General features: G+C 47.7%; 1 long non-coding RNA gene across 2 annotated transcripts in view; it reads left to right on the plus strand.

The window, feature by feature from the left end:
• Positions 1-13,260, plus strand: part of LOC106893516 — a 56,074-nt gene extending 42,814 nt beyond the window's left edge. The window contains exons 10-11 of one of the 2 annotated variants that reach the window (XR_001413092.1): positions 565-763; positions 12,193-13,260. This is a non-coding gene — a long non-coding RNA (uncharacterized LOC106893516). The remainder of the gene's footprint in view (positions 1-564; positions 764-12,192) is intronic. The other variant, XR_001413091.1, reaches the window with a different exon arrangement.
• The last annotated feature ends 5,430 nt before the right edge of the window (positions 13,261-18,690 follow it).

The raw sequence follows: 18,690 nt of genomic DNA on the forward strand, positions 1-18,690 counted from the left end.
AACGGTGTCTGGTTAGTTCTGTTCCCACCCCCAAGCAATTGATTAACGTTCTCTTTTTGGGTGCTGCCTGTCGGATTTAGTCTCAATATGCCTGTTTGCAGGTGTCAGATGCCCAGTGGTTGGAGGGGAGGTGATCCAGCAAGGCTCTGGTACCACCTTGCCCAGGCAGAGCTGTCCAGATTTGGTGTAGGAAAGGCTGGTGAATCTGTTCCTGGCTAATTGTGAAGCACGAGAAGTGATAAATAGAGAAATTTTGGCAACGAGGCTAAGAGACAGTGTTGCTTACAGCCCCTTTCCCTCTGAAGCTGGTGCTGGGTTGTAGGGCTGTGGTCTCCCAACCCATCGCAGGACAAAGACACTTTGTTTTAGTGGTAGGATGGAATAGAGGAGAAGTGCAAGTCCATTGCCTGCCTCTTGAGCTGAGCTATGTACCTGACCCTGTACTAATTGGGGCGCAAGAGGCTAAATGGATCAAAGTCCTACATGAGGGCCCAGGGGAACATGAGCATGTCCATAACGCATCTGCTAGTGTGCTAACTACTGAATTAACCTTCCTCCCTGGAGTCAGTGTCCCTGAAGCGTGTCCAGATGACATCTCCGGAGCCTGAAGATCAACTAGAGATGACCTGCAGCATTAACACCAGAGTGACGTGCCCTTCAGTGATCCACCACCAGCATGAACACCGGAGGGACGCGCTTCAGGGATCCACCCCTTTCTTTTCCATGTGAAGAGCAGCAGCTCCCGCTAGGAGGGAGAAGACAGGTTTGTTTCCATAAACGCTCGGGCTGCCAACAAAAATACCAGGCAAACTGCAGTAGTGTTTGTACGATGCTGACACATGCCCACTGGGAGCGCGGCTGCCACCGCCACCTCATTTTCGCAGAGGCCATTGACAGCTGTCAGATGATAACAACTTTGGATAATTAGTGTCCTGAAGGGCTTGATCTGAGGGCTCGGAAATGAAAGACTGTATTAGAGAACAGCTATTCCCTCCTCACCCCTTGAGACCAGTTGTGTATGTCGAGCTCAACAAGAACATTAAAAAAAAAAGTAATACTAAGAAAAGCAATACAGCAGGTTAAATTGCATTTGCTGCATCTTGGGCTTACACTTCATTACAAATACCTCCTTACTCAGAGTACAGTCTTTTTAAGTCATTAAGACAAGTCCTGAAGTCCTTTCTCAGTTTTCACTTGTATTTTGGATGCTTTCTCATTAACTTCAGTGGATGTCTCTTTGTCTGACTGAAAACTGAAAGGGGGCCTTGGGATTTGAACTATTGGGAATTTTGCTTGAGTAAGCAACAAGAAATGTGGCTATGATAATAACCTTTTCTTTTTTTTTTTTTTTCTTTTCCCCTATTTTTTTTCCCTGTTGCTTTTCTGACAGCTCTGAAAGAGTGGGAGGAAAGCAGTTAGGACTCACCACCTTTTTGGTTTGTTTTTGAGGATTTGTGAAATGTTTTTCTTTTGAATTTCTAAGCAGAAGGTCATTTCAACTGAAAAGCCATCATATTTCATTTAGAGAATGTCGATGAGAAATGCTAGGGGCTTTTTTCAACTAAACCAGCATGAAGATATCAAGATAACTACCAAAACGTTTAGGTCAACAAAAATATACCCCCTTTTTTTTTTTTTTTTTTGGATTATAAAGGCCCCAGTAGTTTTAAGTGAATTTTTTGCCCGGTTCTAAATTAAAAGTTTGGCTAAATAATTACCTTAAAGACTATGTTCAAACGAGGCCATGTTTACCTATCTGCCTCTGATCATACAAGATAGTGCTGGATTACGGGATGCGCTGGCTTTCCAGCCCCAGAGGATGGTGTGTCCTCACCATGATCCTGTCTCTCACCAGAAATGTGGACCACTTAGATAACAGCATCTCTTTTCCTGACCTCAGAAAAAAAAAAAAAAGCTCCTTTTTTTCAAGGAGTAAGTGAGTCCAGGGGAACAACTGTATTTCAGCACTTCTGGACACCGTGGAGAAGCTGTCCTGATTTTATTAATGGAGAGTGACGTTGTATGGGAAAACTTTGTTAAAAGCTTACTTTAGTCTATTTTGAGTTTGGTTTAAAAATTGCCAAAAGGTTACTAAAAGTTGCTAAAACGGTGAACGCATTTATTCAGGATGAAATCAAGAGTGTCCAGTGGTGGGTTACGGTGCAACTGCCTGGGAGAGGAGATGCTGACCCAGGGCGGGCTGCGCTGCCGCTGGGGGATGCAGTCTCCAGCAGAAAGGTGACAAAATAGCAGCTCAAAACCAGCATAGACATCTCTGCAATTAGCATCTGAACGTGCTTAGCTTCTCTTTTACCTGTGGTTTAACCTCAGGCCTCTTTTATCCTATTTTGTGCAGCTGTACTGCTGCTTCACGACCTCCTCCCTCGGCCAGAGGAGTTCAGAAGAAGCTGTGGTGGGAATGACTGGGCATCCTGGGAGTATGCCCATGCCAATCTCCACGAAATAAGCCTTTCTTCATACATCACAGTGTCATAATGGACACCGGCCCTCGCTCAGCCTCATTTAATGACCCATAACTGAGTGAATAATTCATTCAGTGCCTTGAGGTCTTGCGTGGAGACTTGTTTTACCACAGGGCCCTGGGGAATGAAAACAGCGATAAAGTTCCAGCTTTTAACCCATCCATTTACAAAGCCTCGTGATATTATTGCTTCCATGATCAATTTAAATGAACACGTTGGAGGTTTACTAGCAGCCTTCCTGTATTTCATGCCTCAGTACATATTTTTTTTCAGAGCATTTACAGCTTATACTTATTGTTGGTTTGAAGGGAATAAAGAATTCCCAACTGCAAAGTCATACTTTTATTTAAAGCTTTAATTGTCTTAAAGAAAAGCCCTTCTGAAATCCAGCCCTTTTGGATTTACTGACGCTGTTTATTACCCCGTAAACTCTTTTAAGCTTTGGGACAGGTTAATACTCCTCAGCATCAGTATAATTTTTCTTAGGCTGTGTTACTGTGTTTGTATGAGGATCTTCATTTTGCTTCGGCAGCAGAATTTCTTTTCTGCCTCTACAAATTAAAAAAAAAAGAAAAAAAAGCCTTCCTAAGCTGGATTGCTTTGCAGCTGTGAAAACCTATAATAACTTCAGTCGGATTACAACTACATCAAAGGTATTATATATCCCTGAGTAACATATTTACTGGGCTTTTCAACAGCTGTATAATTAGCTCTGGATGACTACTTTTTTCCTCCACATCTTTAAATATCCATATTTCAAAATTCACAGATATTCAAAGGGAGGGTGGTTTTCTCTTTCACAGAAGGTGCAGCCCACCAGATTTTTTTCTTTTTTCTTTTTTTTTTTAAAAAAAAAAAAGGAAAAAGAAAAAAAAGGTCTCAAGTTCCCCATCCTTGTCTCCCGGTAACCAGACCCAAGGTATCCATCACCCCTCCTGGCATGCTCTGCCTGCCTGATTGATGAGGGAGGTGATTCAGGCAGGGGACTGGGATAGGGCCCTTTGTGGTGTCCCCCGAGGAGGCAGTTTAGAGGTAGCAGCTGTCCCCAGAGCCGGTCGCCACTGCCTTGCACAATGGGAGGATGGCAGAAGGTGAGGAAAAAAAGCTCGTGCCTCCACAAGGAGAAATAAAGACTCCATATGTCCCGGCTCTCAACAGATGCTCCCGCGGGGTCACCCCCTTTGCCGTCCCCTCCCTCCTGCCTTGCACTTGCGGTGCCTCCATCACCCTCACTGACAGCCCCTATTCAGGGGGGTGTCCCCAGTGAGGGTCTCCACCGAGGCCAGCCCTCCTGGCAGGAGCTTTGGGGAAGGGGTGGTGTGTGGGGGGGGGGTTGGACCGGGCAGTGCATGGAGTCAGAGACCTCTCTCCCACTGTCATCCTGCACAGGACCACTGTCATTCCTTTGCAGAGGCTTTTGTTAGGCAATTACCTTTATTCTGGGAACAGGAGGAAAAAGAAGCTTTAAAATTCTCTTTAACTCTAGATGGGTTTTCTTTTCATTTTTTTTTTTTTTTTTTTTTTGCCCTTGATGGGTAGCAGAAGGGAGTGCTTCAGTGTTGACATGGAGGGAAAGGTTTTTTCCCCCAGGAGAACACATCCCGAGCTACTGGCTTATGTTTGCTCAGCATCCCATGGCCAGGATGGCAGAGGTAGGTGTGAGAACTGCTTCTCCATGGCCTCTGCAGAAATGCGGATTTCCTCTTTTAATTTTATTTTTTTTTCTTAGCTGATGGGACTTTGAACTCAGTTTTTTCTTTAGAAACTTTTCCTAAGATGGGCTCCTAGTCTGGATTTGTCTGTTCCTCCCAATGTCTCATTACGACCCCGTGATGTGTTGGCTGGCTGGCTCCCACATGCGGTAAAGACCCAGCTGGCTGAGCACTTTCAGGACAAACAGATAAGACGATTTACTACCTGATTTTATGAGAGCTATTTACACTTTGCAGAATTTTTTAAGCAGCGAGCCCTTAAGAAGCATATTCTGAGCCTGGTACCTAGGAGAATTGCACACACATTTCCTGTCAGCAGCCGGAGAACAGCGTCTAACACCTGCTATGAAGAGCTTGAAATATATTCTTAAATGGCTTGATTGCTTTGCATTTCCCTTGGGACAAGACGAGACATTATGGTGCGGCATCTTTTCCACGAGGAGACCTGCTGCAGATACTTCTTCAGTGGAGCTCCCAAGCAGCGTGGCTGAGCCTGTGCCTACACTTATTGGGATTTGAGTCTGTGCTTAAAATCTAGCTTCTGCTCAGAGGGACCCTCAAGACCAGTAGCTGGGGGACAGCAGACACGGGTGATAGGCACCTGAGGGCAAGATCCTGCCCTGCTGTGGTTTAAAGAGTCAGCTGAGAGCAGGGGTGAATGCCCGTAGGAAAACCTCGCAGAGGATCCTTGCTGTAAGCACACACCTGTGACCCTGCAGTGTCTGCTCTTCTTCTGCTCTTCTCCTGCATTGATCCGGGCAGCGCTCTGAAAGCCAGCAGCCAGAGAGCCATCTGCTTTGCAAGAGAAGTGAAAACATCAGCCTTGGTTTCCTGGCTCTGTCTGCTTTATCAGAGCATCCAACTGCTCCCATCCGGGTGTGCTGTGGTGGCATCAGGAGGAAACCTTCTCACCCCCGGCCAGTGAGAGCCAGCACTCATTGAGGAACTGCTGAACACACCTTCCCCTGAACCCCCAGCCTCTGACCCTGCACCCCAGTGGGCTGCCCTTCGTGGTGATGAACCAGTGAATATTCAGCTACCCAAACACTGCATGGGTCAGAATCACAGAATCACATGGGGTTGGAAGGGACCTCTGGAGATCATCTAGTCCAACCCCCCTGCCAAAGCAGGTCCACCCAGAGCAGGTTGCACAGGAACGTGTCCAGGTGGGTTTGGAATGTCTCCAGAGGAGACTCCAGACTCCACTACCTCCCTGGGCAGCCTCTTCCAGGGCTCTACCACCCTCATAGTAATGAAGTTCGTCCTCAAGTTTAGGTGGAACTTCTTACATTCAAGTTTGTGCCCATTTCCTCTTGTCCTGTCCCTGGGCACCACTAAAAACAGACCAGCTCCATCCTCCTGACAACCTCCCTTGAAGTATTTATCAGCACTGATCAGATTTCCTCCTCAGCCTTCTCTTCTCCAGACTAAAAAGCCCCAAGTCCCTCAGCCTTTCATCGTAAGGTAGATGCTCCAGGCCCCTCATCATCTCTGTAGCCCTTTGCTGTCCTTCTGGAACTGGGGAGCCCAGAACTGGACCCAGTGCTCCAGATGGGGCCTCCCCAGGGCAGAGCAGAGGGGCAGGATGACCTCTCTCCACCTGCTGGTCACCCTCTTCCTGATGCCCCCCAGGATGCCAACCAGAACACCTTCTATACAACATTTCCCAAGAGCTCTTCCCCATCCTCTTTGATGCACTGGCACTTTTATAGGAAACCCCTTTTATTTCAGCATCTTGAACGGGAGCCCTCCCCTCTACCAGCCCACCCCACCACAAACCCACCCTGTGGGCTGGTTTGTAATTTTTTTTTTTTAGAAGGTGCTGTGTTTTCAGCTGAACTTGGGAGGTAGGAGCCTTCAGCCCCAATGAAAACACAGTGCAATCCACTATCGAATTGATACGAAAAGGAAAGAGCAGTGATTTTCTACCCCAAAATGTTTCTGCTTTCACACACCTAAATATATACTCTGTAAAGGAAAGAGGGAATTTATTAGGTATGTAAATATTAATATTTATGAAATGTATCCTGAAGTTTCAGCTGTTCTTTGGTTGTGGATGTCTTGAAGCTTATTCCATGGAGGATAATGTTTTTCTGCTAACAGGTAAAATGGTGGAAAAATCGGGACAGGCAGAAACTCATTTAGCATTTCAATTAACAGGGAAAGGCCCTGGAATTTGAGTAGCAATTTTTTTCTAACTTTCAATGAATATTTTCAAAGCTTTCTCAAATAATGTAGTTTTCTTTGAACTTCAGTTGCTGGAAGATGCCCAGGAATTTCACACAGATAACGAGCCTTTCTCCTCATTGCTACTCCTCTACCTGCAGGATGGTTCAACTGTGATTTCTCATCCCTGTTTCCTGTTCCCTGTGGGTCTGTGTGGACCCTTCACTCCTTTCAAAGGCGGGTGGACCTGGGGGCTGCAGTTAGGCTGCTGATGGGGAGGCTGGATATGATGCAAGTCTGACTAACTCCACCCTTAGTGCATGTATTTTACTCTTGCAAATTAGAAAAAGAACCAAAAAAAAAAAAAAAAAACCCAGGGAAAAAATGAGGTGCTGCTGAATAATACCTTCATAGAAGCAGAGAGAGAAAGCAGGTAGATGTCATCTGCAAAAAAAAAAAAAAAAAAAAAGCCCAGTGTAAAAATCTGCTTATGGGAAAGCTTCAGAGGTTTTCTAATAATTTTTTGGTCTGTGGAGGAGTAAAAACTGATCCTTGCAAATGCTTTTTGCAAAATAGAATTGAGCCAAAATGTCCTTAGTTAAGGCTCCCTCTGTCCAGCAACAACAGGAAAATCCACCCTAGATTCTGTCAAGATCTTCAGGAGAAGGCTCTGTCAGACATATGTCATGAGGACAAAACAGCACATTTCAAATTTCACCCACCCTTGCTGGTCAAATCTAGTTAATTTCACTGTTCCTGTGCCAAATTTCCTGGTTTTTGGAAAGAAAATAGCATCCTCCATAACATAAGGTAGAAAAAGCCAGTCTGGCAACCAACTCAAGTTGACCATGGAGAATAACCCTTCCTTTCGGACTTTTCTGACCATGCCACATGCTGTGTTCATGCCCATCATTCCTGTGATTCAGGGCTGGGCAGAGGGGATGTGGCCAATGGAATTCAATGCTCGCAATTTCTGATTTACAGCCATAAGCAACTGGATATGCCTCCTTGCTATTCTTAAGCTATCCCATTAACTGGCATAGACTAGGAAGTTTCCAGGATGGTGTGAAGTCAGCTGTGTCCCAGCAGAGCACAGCACTTGGGCCCAGGGAAACCAGTCCTCCCTCCCGGTGTCAGTAGCACTGTGAACTTCAGGAGCTCTACAGCTCCGAGCTGACCGTAGCTAATTCTGAAATTTTGGGAGGACAAATCTGTTTTGAAGGAAAGGTCTGATTTTGAGCATTTAAATTAATGGCCAACTTCTCTGTTGTGATTTGGTAGGCAGGGGAGAGGGATGGTTCTCATGTCCCTTCCTGCACATGAGGACCTATCTCCAGGAAGAGAGCTCGTACATCACCTGCTGACCTGCTGGGATCCATCCTGCACATCCCTGGAGGGAGGGCTGGCTCCCCACCTCACTGTCATCACTGCCTGTGCCCCCCTAGACATGTACCGCCCCACACATGACCACGACCATGACCACAGCGGATCCTGTCCTCTCTGCTGCCAAAGAACATGGAGCTTCTGCTCCACGTGTCCCACAGCAGATGTGCCGTAGCTAGAACATGAGGGAGTGCTCAGCAGCCAAAATTACATCCAGAGGTAAATCTGCAAAGGGTAGCCACTGGCTCTTCAGCTGCCATGTATTGGTGTGGTCCTGCTGCTTATCTGCAGGGTGATGCCACCTTGCATCAGGTGAGGTGCACCAGAGTGGCTCCCATGACCATGGCCCATATTAGAGTCACCTTGATTTCCATCAGCCAGTGTTGTCGAAAGCGAGAAGCTCTGAAGCACAGAAGAGAATATCTTCTGTGCCACAGTGACATTTTTAACTTCAGGCTCATGTAGGGTGAGGCAACGAGGAGTTCCCCAGTTATTTGCAGACTACTTTCCATTTAACGGCACCATATTGCACCCCCCAGCATGGGATTTGATCTCCTCCCATTATTGGTGTGAAAGTACAAACGCCCATGTTCAACAGTGAGAATAAGGACAGACATGCTAATTGCATGTTTGCAAGATGTTTAAGAGAAAAAGCATTGAACTTTGGGTTGGCGCTCCTACATAAAAATAAGTTATAACATCATGCAATCGATAAAAAGAAAAAATAGAAAAAAAAAACAGAAGGAAATGAAAACAAATAAAATAGCCTACATGGTGGTTTGTAATGGATCTGACAACTCTAGTGGCTGCTTCAGTGGCATAAACACACATTCCAGGATGCTGTATGTTTTATATTGTACATGTTAAAATATTTAGTAACTACCTTGCTATAAACATTGTTTTGATCTCAAAGTGCACCGTATTTTAAAGCCTGTTGTACTCCAGGAAGAATTATATTCTCCAACCTCCTTAATAAAAGCCACAATCTATGATGCTCTTGATGTGCACAGGCCCAGACTACACAGTATGATGACATTCTTCAAGAGGCCTTTAATGAATTAATGCCTCTCCAAATGGTTTTAAGCTTACAAAAAGAAGATGTGTGCATGATCCTAAATCATTTGGAGCCATTTTATTCAGTGCCTATTGATTTTAGTGCCAGTAAACCTCACTGCTGCCTGCCTCTGATGAGTATTACATTATATCCTCCATAGAACACAATGGGATTTAACGGCGCCAAAAATGTAATTTCAGCACAAAATCCAGAAGTCATTATGACATCAACTTACCTTTGTCTTCCAAACTTAAGGAAACTGAGAATCAAACTTCTGAAGAAGCTTACTCCTCCGTCTTCAGACTAGTAGCTGGGGTTGAAATGGGCTTAAAAATCAGAAACACCAACGTTGGTGGGTTTTTTCTCACACAGGCTTTATATGGACTTATTATTTTAATAGTGGTAATGACAGAGAAAAGCTGGTTGCCCCTATGCTAGGTATGCATTTATAGAAAGAAGCTTCTTCTCTTTTCACCTTAAGGGGGAAAATATTCCCCCTCTTTGGGGGAGTATTGGTGGCAACAACACTGGAGACATACAGAGGCAGACCCAAAATATGCTGAGTTCCTAAGATGAGGAATAGATGATAAAACCAGTCAAGCCCAAATATCAGAGAAGAGGAACTTTGGATGTTTTCACCCCATCTCACCCCTCAGCTGTACCATTCCCAACCAGATATTTATGCTACTCTAGAGCCTTCCCAACGAGTTCCAGGAGAAACCTTTTTCCTTCCCAGTTACAGAGTCACAGAATCTTCATGGTTGGAAGGGACCTTTGAGATCATCAAGTCCAACCAAAAAATCAAACAAAAAGAAACAAACAGAAAAAATCCCCAAAAAACCCCACACAAACAACCACCAAAACCAACACCTCATCACCACAACAATCACCACACCCAGAGAGTTGCTGCTGAAGATGAGAATACACCTCATTTCCTCAATTAATGATACATCTCCTTCAGTTGTGCTCTTCAACCTACACTCAGCCCTGGCCTGAAACCACAATGCAGCTGGTTAAGCAGCAGGATACAGCCAGCCCCTGACCTCCCCAAAAGTGCTGCTAGGGGCTGGAGGGCCCCCTGGCTCTGAAGTGTCGTGGGTCTCCCATTGCGTCAGCCCTGGCAGAAACAACTTTGATCATTTCCAGCAAGAAGAGATAAAAAGAGGAATCTTGGGGACAGAAGCTGCAAGCCAAGTAATTCTGTACCCTGGGAATAGACATGGATATAAGACCCGTGGAGGTAATGGATCTGTGGCAAAATGGATTATCCTTAGGTTGACCTGATCTCCTTATGCAGTGCCCGGCTGGGGAGGAGACCCGGGGTGAATTCACCAGCAAAAGAGGGACAGACTGATCTCTGTTGGGAGCGTTTCATCCCCACTCAGCATCCCAGGATGGAGGTGCAGAGGGGATTTGCCCGCTGCCTGCCTTGCTGCGCTCCTGCCTTCCGGTTAAGTACCGCTGCGAAACTGAGAGACACGGGTAAGAGCCTTTCAGCAGGCAATTAAAAGCAGAATGTTTGCTGTAATATATAAACAAGCCCATTAAGCCTGACTTTAATGGGGCTGAGATTCTGTGATAAATAATTGAAAAGAAAGCTTAAAGTGAATTTCAAAGATTTTTTTTTTCCATCCCCCTTTTAAAATGTATTTACAATACTTCAGTACTTTATATAGCTTGAATGTTTAATCAATTGTCATTTGAAGAGAGTTCAGTTCCTGGAGTTTTGTGATATATATGTGCTAAATAAGCCACTCGAATGGCAAAGATACAGAGCGGCAGCTCTTGGGTTGAGACAAATTTGTCACAGTTTGTAGTGGCTTGTGCATGGGAAAAGCTTGCTCTCAGCATCTCAGCTGCTCCCTGTAGATTAAAAGGGTCTTGAATCAGCTGGAATTTCTCCTGCTGTAGCACATACAGGAGTATGAGGTAGAAGTGGACAGGGACCTGCTAATTACTCACCTCCTCCCCGGGCCTGGCCAGCCCCTGGCACAAGCTCTGGTATCTCTATCAGCTCCAAGGCAAAATCCCAGCCCTGCTCCAACCAGGCCAGAGGGACAGCAGTGGAGAACGAGGGAATGCTTGGAAAGAGCAGCTGATGTTTATTGTGCACTAAACGTACGTGTCAGGTGCCTTGTTGTAGGTACTTTTCCAGGGTTGGTTGTGATTAAGGATGTCAGGGCTGAGGTGCTGTTCCCTTCTCACTGAGAGACCGTTTATCCGGCTTCCATTAACATGAGGCCTGATGAGACAGGAATGTCCCTCAGTGCCTTTCAACACACACATTTGAAATATCTTTTAAATTAGCTGAGACTTTGTGCTTCCCATCGACTGTGCAGGTTCCTGCACTGAGGCTAAACTGGCGCTGCCACAGGGACGTCACTGGAGTTTTGCTGCAGCCCCTACGATGGAGTTTAAAAACCCTACGTCTTCTTCTTCGTCCTTCTTACTCTCCTCTGACCTGTAATCAGACCAGAAAGATGCTGATCTCTATTTTACAGTAGACAAGCAGGCTCTCTCTAAACCTTAGAGCTCAAGTGTGGCTTTAAGAAGCTTTTTTAATAGGAGAAGTTTTATGAAAAGTCTCATACATGTGTTAAGGTGCTGAAGTGCTTTGGGGACTTGGGGTATGCAGAAGCTTATTGATGACTTCTCCCAGGCTTCACCTCCTACTTAAACGGGACTCAATAGGGAACTTTTGTACTGTTTTTTTACCTACTTGTGTTCTTTAAAATGACTGTTTCTCTGCTGCAGTGACCTGGAGACTGCTGTTCCCTGCCTTAGCTGGGGTGTTAGCAGCAGCGACCTCCCCATGGCTTAGCGGGGATCTAACTGGCAGCAGAAGAGTTAATCAGAAAGAGAGGCTCTCTAATGTGAACAGACTGGCACAGTGCTCTCCCTGCTTAGGAACATAGCCATAGTAGCCCAGATGGCTTTAAAAATAAAATAATTGTATATGTAGATATTTAAAATGATAAAAACAAGCAAAGGAGTATGCAAATAATGGGAAACTCACAGCAGAAGGGGTTGAATCCTGCTCCGAGCAGCTGTGGTGGAAATGGGTGCAGTGTAGTCCTCGCTCTGCACCGCTGGGCCTGAAATCACAGCTTGTTCCCACAGAATCCCCTAATCGTTTGTTCCATTAACTCATATAACTGCGTGGGACTAGAGCAGATTTCTCAATAAAAAAAATGATGGATAAGTAAATTGGGAGAAGCACTCTACCACTTAAGCAGGTGTGAAAAGATTGACAGTCCCCGGGCTGCTGAGGGAGGATTGTGTGCACTGACTCGGGGGTGTCGCTGTGCAGACAAGCTTCAGCGTGGCTGGGGGAAAAAAGCCTCAGTTTTGGGGTTTGTTTTTTTTTTTTTTTCTGTTTTGTTTTTTTTCCAAGGGTGCATAAACGGGAAATGGTGATGCTGGAAGAGGATGCAGGGGAGCTGCGGACACCCCGAGAGCAAACAACATGCAGCACAGCACAGGCTGCAGCCATGCACGACCAGGAGCCTCCAGGCTCTCCTCATCATGACAGTAAGTGTGAAACCTGGAAGTTGGGGAGCTCTGAGAACTGCAGACACGTGTCTGGGTGTGGAATCCCACGGGGCTGTCCCCGTGCCAGACCTGAGGGCAAACTGGGACACGCTCCTCTTTTGGTCTGTTGGGCTACTGGATGGTAACACCTTCCACCTTCCATGCAGGTAACACCTGCAAAAGCCACCATGTGGATGAACTAGAGGCTTATTAATAAAGCACTTATCTTAAAAGTGATAGTGCCTTTGATGCCTCTGTGTCCCACACCGCCCAATCCAGCCCTCCATCTCAGTGGGGATTCTTCTATCTGATAGAATCAGATCCCCCAAAGGTACACATCGGACTTCACCATCCTTCCACATCACCCACCAAGTGCACCCAGATTGTGGGCAGACAGAAGTGTTCCCTCCCTCTGTTTTTGGGGATGAGATGTGTCCGAGCAAAGCGTGCCAGAGCACATCCCACAGGCAGATGTGTCCTGGAGGGTGAGCAGGAAGGCTGGGGTGAAGGCAATCCAGCAGAGGGAAAAGTAGCATTGGTGAGGATACTCTTGTTTGTGCCTGACAGACACGCTGGCCCTTTGGGGAACCGGCAGAAATTATGCAGCAGCAGGCTCGATTGCATGGATAATGTAGTCATTAAATGGGAAAAAATTTGTAGGCCTTCTCCTCTGCCTTGGTTTAAAACCCAGCCTGAGCTCCTACCTTCTCTTCAGGGGGGGAATTAGGAGGAGGGCACAGCTTCTCTGCTTCCCTTCGGGGGTGGTGAGCTGCAGGAATGGAGGAGTCTCCTGAGGTCCCACAGCATCATGGTGTTCGACTCTCTCCTCACACGTGGCTCGTAGCTCCTGCTAAAAGCATAGTTTGAAAGAGGTATATATCCCTTTGGCTCACCGGATGCTTCTCCCCCCCAACATTGGTATCCAGCAGCTCCTTTTCAGGCTCCTCTGTGCTAAAATTCCCACCACAGCCCTTTCCATTCAGCATTTCTGAACACTTACAATGTGCTCAGCAGCTAATTAGCAAGACCTGTCCGTGACGCCACTCAGAGACAAAAATAGCCTTGCCATTTCCTTGCTGCATCCAGGGAGCCAGAGGCAACACGACATCCTGTGTCTCCTCCTAGGACCATGCTTCTCACCGACAGCCAGGCTGCAAAAGCATGAGTGCTCCCAGGGCTGCTATGCTGCTCACTGGGCATGCTTGTGGGGTACTGTCCCTGTCCCCCTCCTTGTCCCCACCGACCCAGCTCACTGGACGTGCACCTTCTCCATGCCCTCTTGGTGCATCACTGCCATTGCAGCCTTGGGCTGCGGGATGCTGCAGCAGGGAAACATCCCTGCGATGGTGAGAAAAAAAAAAAGAGGGAGGGGGATCAGGATTAATTTTCCTACACGGTGCAGAGATTTATTGAGTGAGAAACAATGCGTCGCCTAATCCCTTGGCAGGGGGAGCCACTCCAGCTAACAACTGCTCGATAATTAGCGGTGGGAAATCCCCCACTCCCTCCTCTGCTCTGCCTTGGAGGTATCTCGGGCGCTATCTAATCTAACCTGATGTGATGAGCAGGTCTCAGCATCCTGCAAGCCCTGTCGGGGCACTCTGCCAGCACCAACGATAGGGGTTTTGGGCAGCATGGCTGGCTGCTGTCCCTCCTCTTGGCCACTCTCCAGCTGCACCCTTCGACGGTGGCAGAGGAGTGCAGACAGCCCCAGGACACCCCACCAGACCTCCTGGGGTGCCACAGGGGCGAAGAGGCTTCCTTGAGCATGTTTCTCCTGGCTGGGTTGCTTTTGCTGGGCTTTCCTGCTTGGTGGTGCTCGTTATACCGTTTTCATAGAATCATAGAATCACAGAATGGTTACAGTTGGAAGGGACCTTAAAGATCATCCAGTTCCGACCCCCTGCCCTGGGCAGGGATACCTCCCACCAGACCAGGTTGCTCAAAGCCCCATCCAGCCTGGCCTTGAACCCCTCCGGGGATGGGGCATCTGCAACTTCCCTGGGCAACCTGTTCCAGTGCCTCACCACCCTCATAGCGAAAAATTTCTTCCTGGTATCTAATCTAAATCTCCCCTCTTCCAATTTAAAACCGTTGCCCCTTGTCCTGTCACTGCACTTCCTGACAAAGAGTGCCCTCTCCAGCTCTTCTGTAGCTCCCTTCAGGTATTGATAGGCTGTTATCAATAGCCTGTTTTAAACCCAAAGGTCGGAGTGTTTGCCACAGCAACCCTCATGGGATGCCTTCTCCCCGGGGAGGGGACAAGAGGAAAAAAGTATTTCCCAAGTCCACGCACAGAAAAAAAAAAAGATAAATAACTGCCTGTTACATGGCTGTGAGCTGCTCTCGTCCTGTGACGTGAAACAGGGAGTCTTTCCCAGGGCGGATGGCCACGGCCTTGCTGGAGCCACATCTGCTGGGAGGGAGGTGATGCTCTCATTCCAAGCCAGCACCGAGCGCTGTGATGAGCAGGGAAAAGCAGCAGTCAGGCCGAGAGACAGGCAGAAGAATTGTAGGTGCCAGGCAGAGCAGGCTGCTGGAAGCCAGAGCGATTGCACCGTGTCATCTGCTGGGTCTCTGTAGCTGTTGCTCGTCCGTTGCAGTGAGCGGTTCCCTTACAGGTCCTGAGGCAAGCGGCAGCAGCGAAACCCAAGATGTGCTCTGGGGTGGCAAAAGAGGCAGGCAGAGTCCTGCTGGAAAAAAATAAAAAAACAGCCCGAGGCTGGCTTCGTTGCACAGCTGATGTGAAACAGCAAGGAGCAGCCACAGCCATATGGTGTTGCCACCGCCGTGCCTTTCCCAACCGCAGGTGTCCACGAACTGGCAGTCAGGAAGGTAGTTAAAGGAAAAAGATGTTTTACGGAGTAATTCTCCAGTGTTGGTCCTGAGTGAAAAGCACTAATCGGTTACAGACGTGAAGGTTATACCCGGCTCTGGGAACTTTTCCTCCACCTTTTTCTTGTTGAACCTCAGCAGTTGCTTGCAGCAGGGCAGCCTGAACTACCCCAGAGATGCAGTCCCCTGGGGGCAGCACCTCGTTGGGTGTCTACAAGCTATTCCTGAAATGCATTTTTACACCTCTTGCTTCTCTGTTTTTGTTTTTGTTTTGTTTTGTTTTCTAAATGGCAAAGCTCTGACAAAACCATCCCCAGGAGCAAAGACTTTCAGAAATGACTAGTGGTTTTGGATGGCGCTTTTTGGGTACCCTTGTGAGAGTGAGCTGCTGAGGGTATAACTGTTTGGGTCTTGTGACACATCTCACACTTCTGAGAGGCCTTGACCATAATCTCAAGATTACATTGCTTTAAGAGCTGCACAGACTGGATATGCACAAGACACTATCCTCCTGGATAAAGAATGTGGATCAGCCCAGAAGGATATAGGAGAGGAGTTGGGTCTTGGGACAAATTCCACAAGGGTCTAGATGTGAATCCTACCGTCCAAACTTCACTTTCTTCTGACACCAGAAATGCCCCCATGCTTTTCAAATGATGCAAAGCAAGTCCTCTGCAGCTCAGCTGGTGCACGACAGGGATTTATCAGACAGACACTGACAGCATGGAGGCTTTTCAGTAAGAGAGTGCCTGCTCGTAACATTTTCCATGCATTTCCTAGTGTTACTGGCAAGATTTTCAGCTCACTTGATATATTATTAACAGTAGCTATGAAACTAATTAACTGAGGAGAATGATATTTAACTGTCAATAAACCTTTGGATCTCTGCCCTCTTTCCTGCAAATTTAGACATCCATTCTGCAAAGCCTTCTCCCTCCCCTGGCCCTCAGCTTCTCTCGCTCCCCTTTTCACAGCTCCTTGGTGGCTCCTTCTTGTTTCCTCTGGCCCAAGCTGTTTGTTCTTTGCATCGCACCAAAGCTTGATGGATGCCTGTCTGCTCTCCATCCCCGTTTGGCAGGATACCACATCTCTCTCTGTTGCTCTGCCTGCTCCACGCTCACATCACTGTGGGGCTTTCTCCCAGGCTGGACCTCATCCCTCCTGTGTCTTTGGTGCTTGTTCCCAACAGGGTTGTGCTGGGCATTGCAGTGGTGGCATAACGTATCATAGAATCAAAGAATGGTTTGGGCTGGACGTGACCTTAAAGATCATGGAGTTCCAACCCCCCTGCCCTGGGCAGGGACACCTCCCACCAGACCAGCTTGCTCAAAGCCCCATCCAGCCTGGCCTTAACACCTCCAGGGAGGGGGCAGCCACAGCTTCTCTGGGCAACCTGTTCCAGCGTCTCACCACCCTCACAGCAAAGAATTTCTTTCTGGTATCTAATCTAAATCTCCCTTCTTCCAACTTAAAACCATTACCCCTTGTTCTGTCACTGCATTTCCTGACAAAGAGTCCCTCCCCAGCTCTCCTGCAGCTCCCTTCAGATATTGGAAGGCTGCTCTAAGGTCTCCCCGGAGCCTTCTCTTCTCCAGGCTGAACAACCCCAGCTCTCTCAGCTTGTTCTCACAGCAGAGGTGCTCCAGCCCTCTGGTCTGGGTTACCCTGAATGACAGCAGCCAAAGTAGGTGTCACAGAATCACAGATTATTCATTATTGGGAGGGACCTTTGAGACCATTGAGTCCAACCACAAAAAACAACCCCAAAAAACACTACCCCCAAGACCCCCCCAAAACCACAAAAAAACACCACACCCACCTACAAACAGACACAAACCAACAATCTCAGGCACTAGAGCATGCCCTGAAGAGCCATGTCTACATGTTTCTTAAATACCCCTAGGGATGGTGACTCCACCACCTCCCTGGGCAGGCTGTTCCAGTGCCTGACCACCCTCTCAGTAAAGGAATTCTTCCTAGTATCTAATCTAAACCTCCCTTGCTCCAACTTCAGACCATTTCCTCTGCTCCCGTCATCATTCCCTTGGGAGCAGAGGCCAACCCCCACCTCTCTACACCCTCCTTTCAGGGAGTTGTAGAGGGCAATGAGGTCTCCCCTCAGCCTCCTCTTCTCCAAACTAAACATGTCCAGTTCCCTCAGCCTCTCCTCGTAGGACTTGTTCTCTAGGCCCCTCACCAGGGGGCACAGACTTTTTTTCCCCACTGGAATGTTGTGCTGGATGTCTCCCTGCTGGGTCTTTGCTTAAGTTTGGTACATCTGAGTTTAGGATCAACAGCCCAGCTTTCTTGGACAGGCTGCAAGAGACAATATGGAAGCGGCAGCAGCCAAAATAGCAACAACAGAAGTTGCAGCAGGCAGATTAGTGGCAGCAGCAGGCTCTGATCAAGCTGTTCTCCTTCTGTCACCATTTTCATTGTGTAACGCTCCAAAGTGCTTGCTGGTTACAGGGCTTTAGCAGCGAGGAGGGATAAAGGGCAGCACAAAGCCTCCATCGGAATGTGTGAGCCTACCCGGCTGCTCGGGGCTGGAGCTGGATGCCTTCCCTTCGCCTTCATTCGCGGCACCATCAGGCCCACCTGACTCCTGTCCAAGTCACACATCCTGAGGAAACAGTTGATTTTTCCCTTTGATAATCTGGTTATAAGCCTGCGGCCGGAAGACAACGAAGCTTCTGCCATGGCACAGTCTGTTCTTGCCCGTGCCCCCTGCCTTTCCCCACAGCTTCTCAATCTGTTGGTTAACGTTAACCAACTTTGTCAGGGAGCTAAAGGTGTCTTCAAGCTGCAAAAATTCCTGCAAGTTTTGTGAAAACGGGAGCCGGCGTTGAGGAGGGAGAGCTGAATCAATGCCCATGCAGCCCCCCCCACTCCTTGCAAAATTCCTGGCTGCCACACGTCCCCGTGCGTTGCCCGGAAGGCAAGACGCATAAGATGGGAGCATCACCATGGGAAAAAGCACTGAAGAGATAGAGGTGGTCAGGAGAGACCCTCAGGAAGGAAGCTCTGTGATGAAGGCGCTGTTATGAGGAGATCTGATGGCTTTCAGAGGCAGATCTGTAGGAATTCAGGCTTAATTGTTCTTGCTGCCGATAGAACAACTTAATTACGCACCAAGGGTCTCATTTGGTTGTACCAGCCTTGCTGTACATGGCACGAGCTATCTCTCTGCCTTCTCTAGGCACTGGAACAGGTCGCCCAGAGAAGCTGTGGATGCCGCATCCCTGGAGGTGTTCAAGGCCAGGCTGGATGGGGCTTTGAGGAATTTCTTATTTGATGGTTGGACTTGATGGCCCCGAGGGTCTTTTCCAACCTAAATGATTCTATGGTTCTAGGATAACGAGGAGCACAGCTGGATGCCCTTTAGCTCCCTGGTTATCTCCAGCCAGGTTTCACTCCGATGTGCTGATATGGGATTTGGGGGAGGAGCTGCAATTCCTGTTCAGGGACAATCCTAACCTAGTGCAGCCTGAAGCACACTGAGGGTGCACAGGATGCCCAGGTTCTG

This window comes from Calidris pugnax, unplaced genomic scaffold, assembly GCF_001431845.1.
Source record: "Calidris pugnax isolate Ruff unplaced genomic scaffold, ASM143184v1 scaffold183, whole genome shotgun sequence".
Classification (NCBI taxonomy): Eukaryota; Metazoa; Chordata; class Aves; order Charadriiformes; family Scolopacidae; genus Calidris; species Calidris pugnax.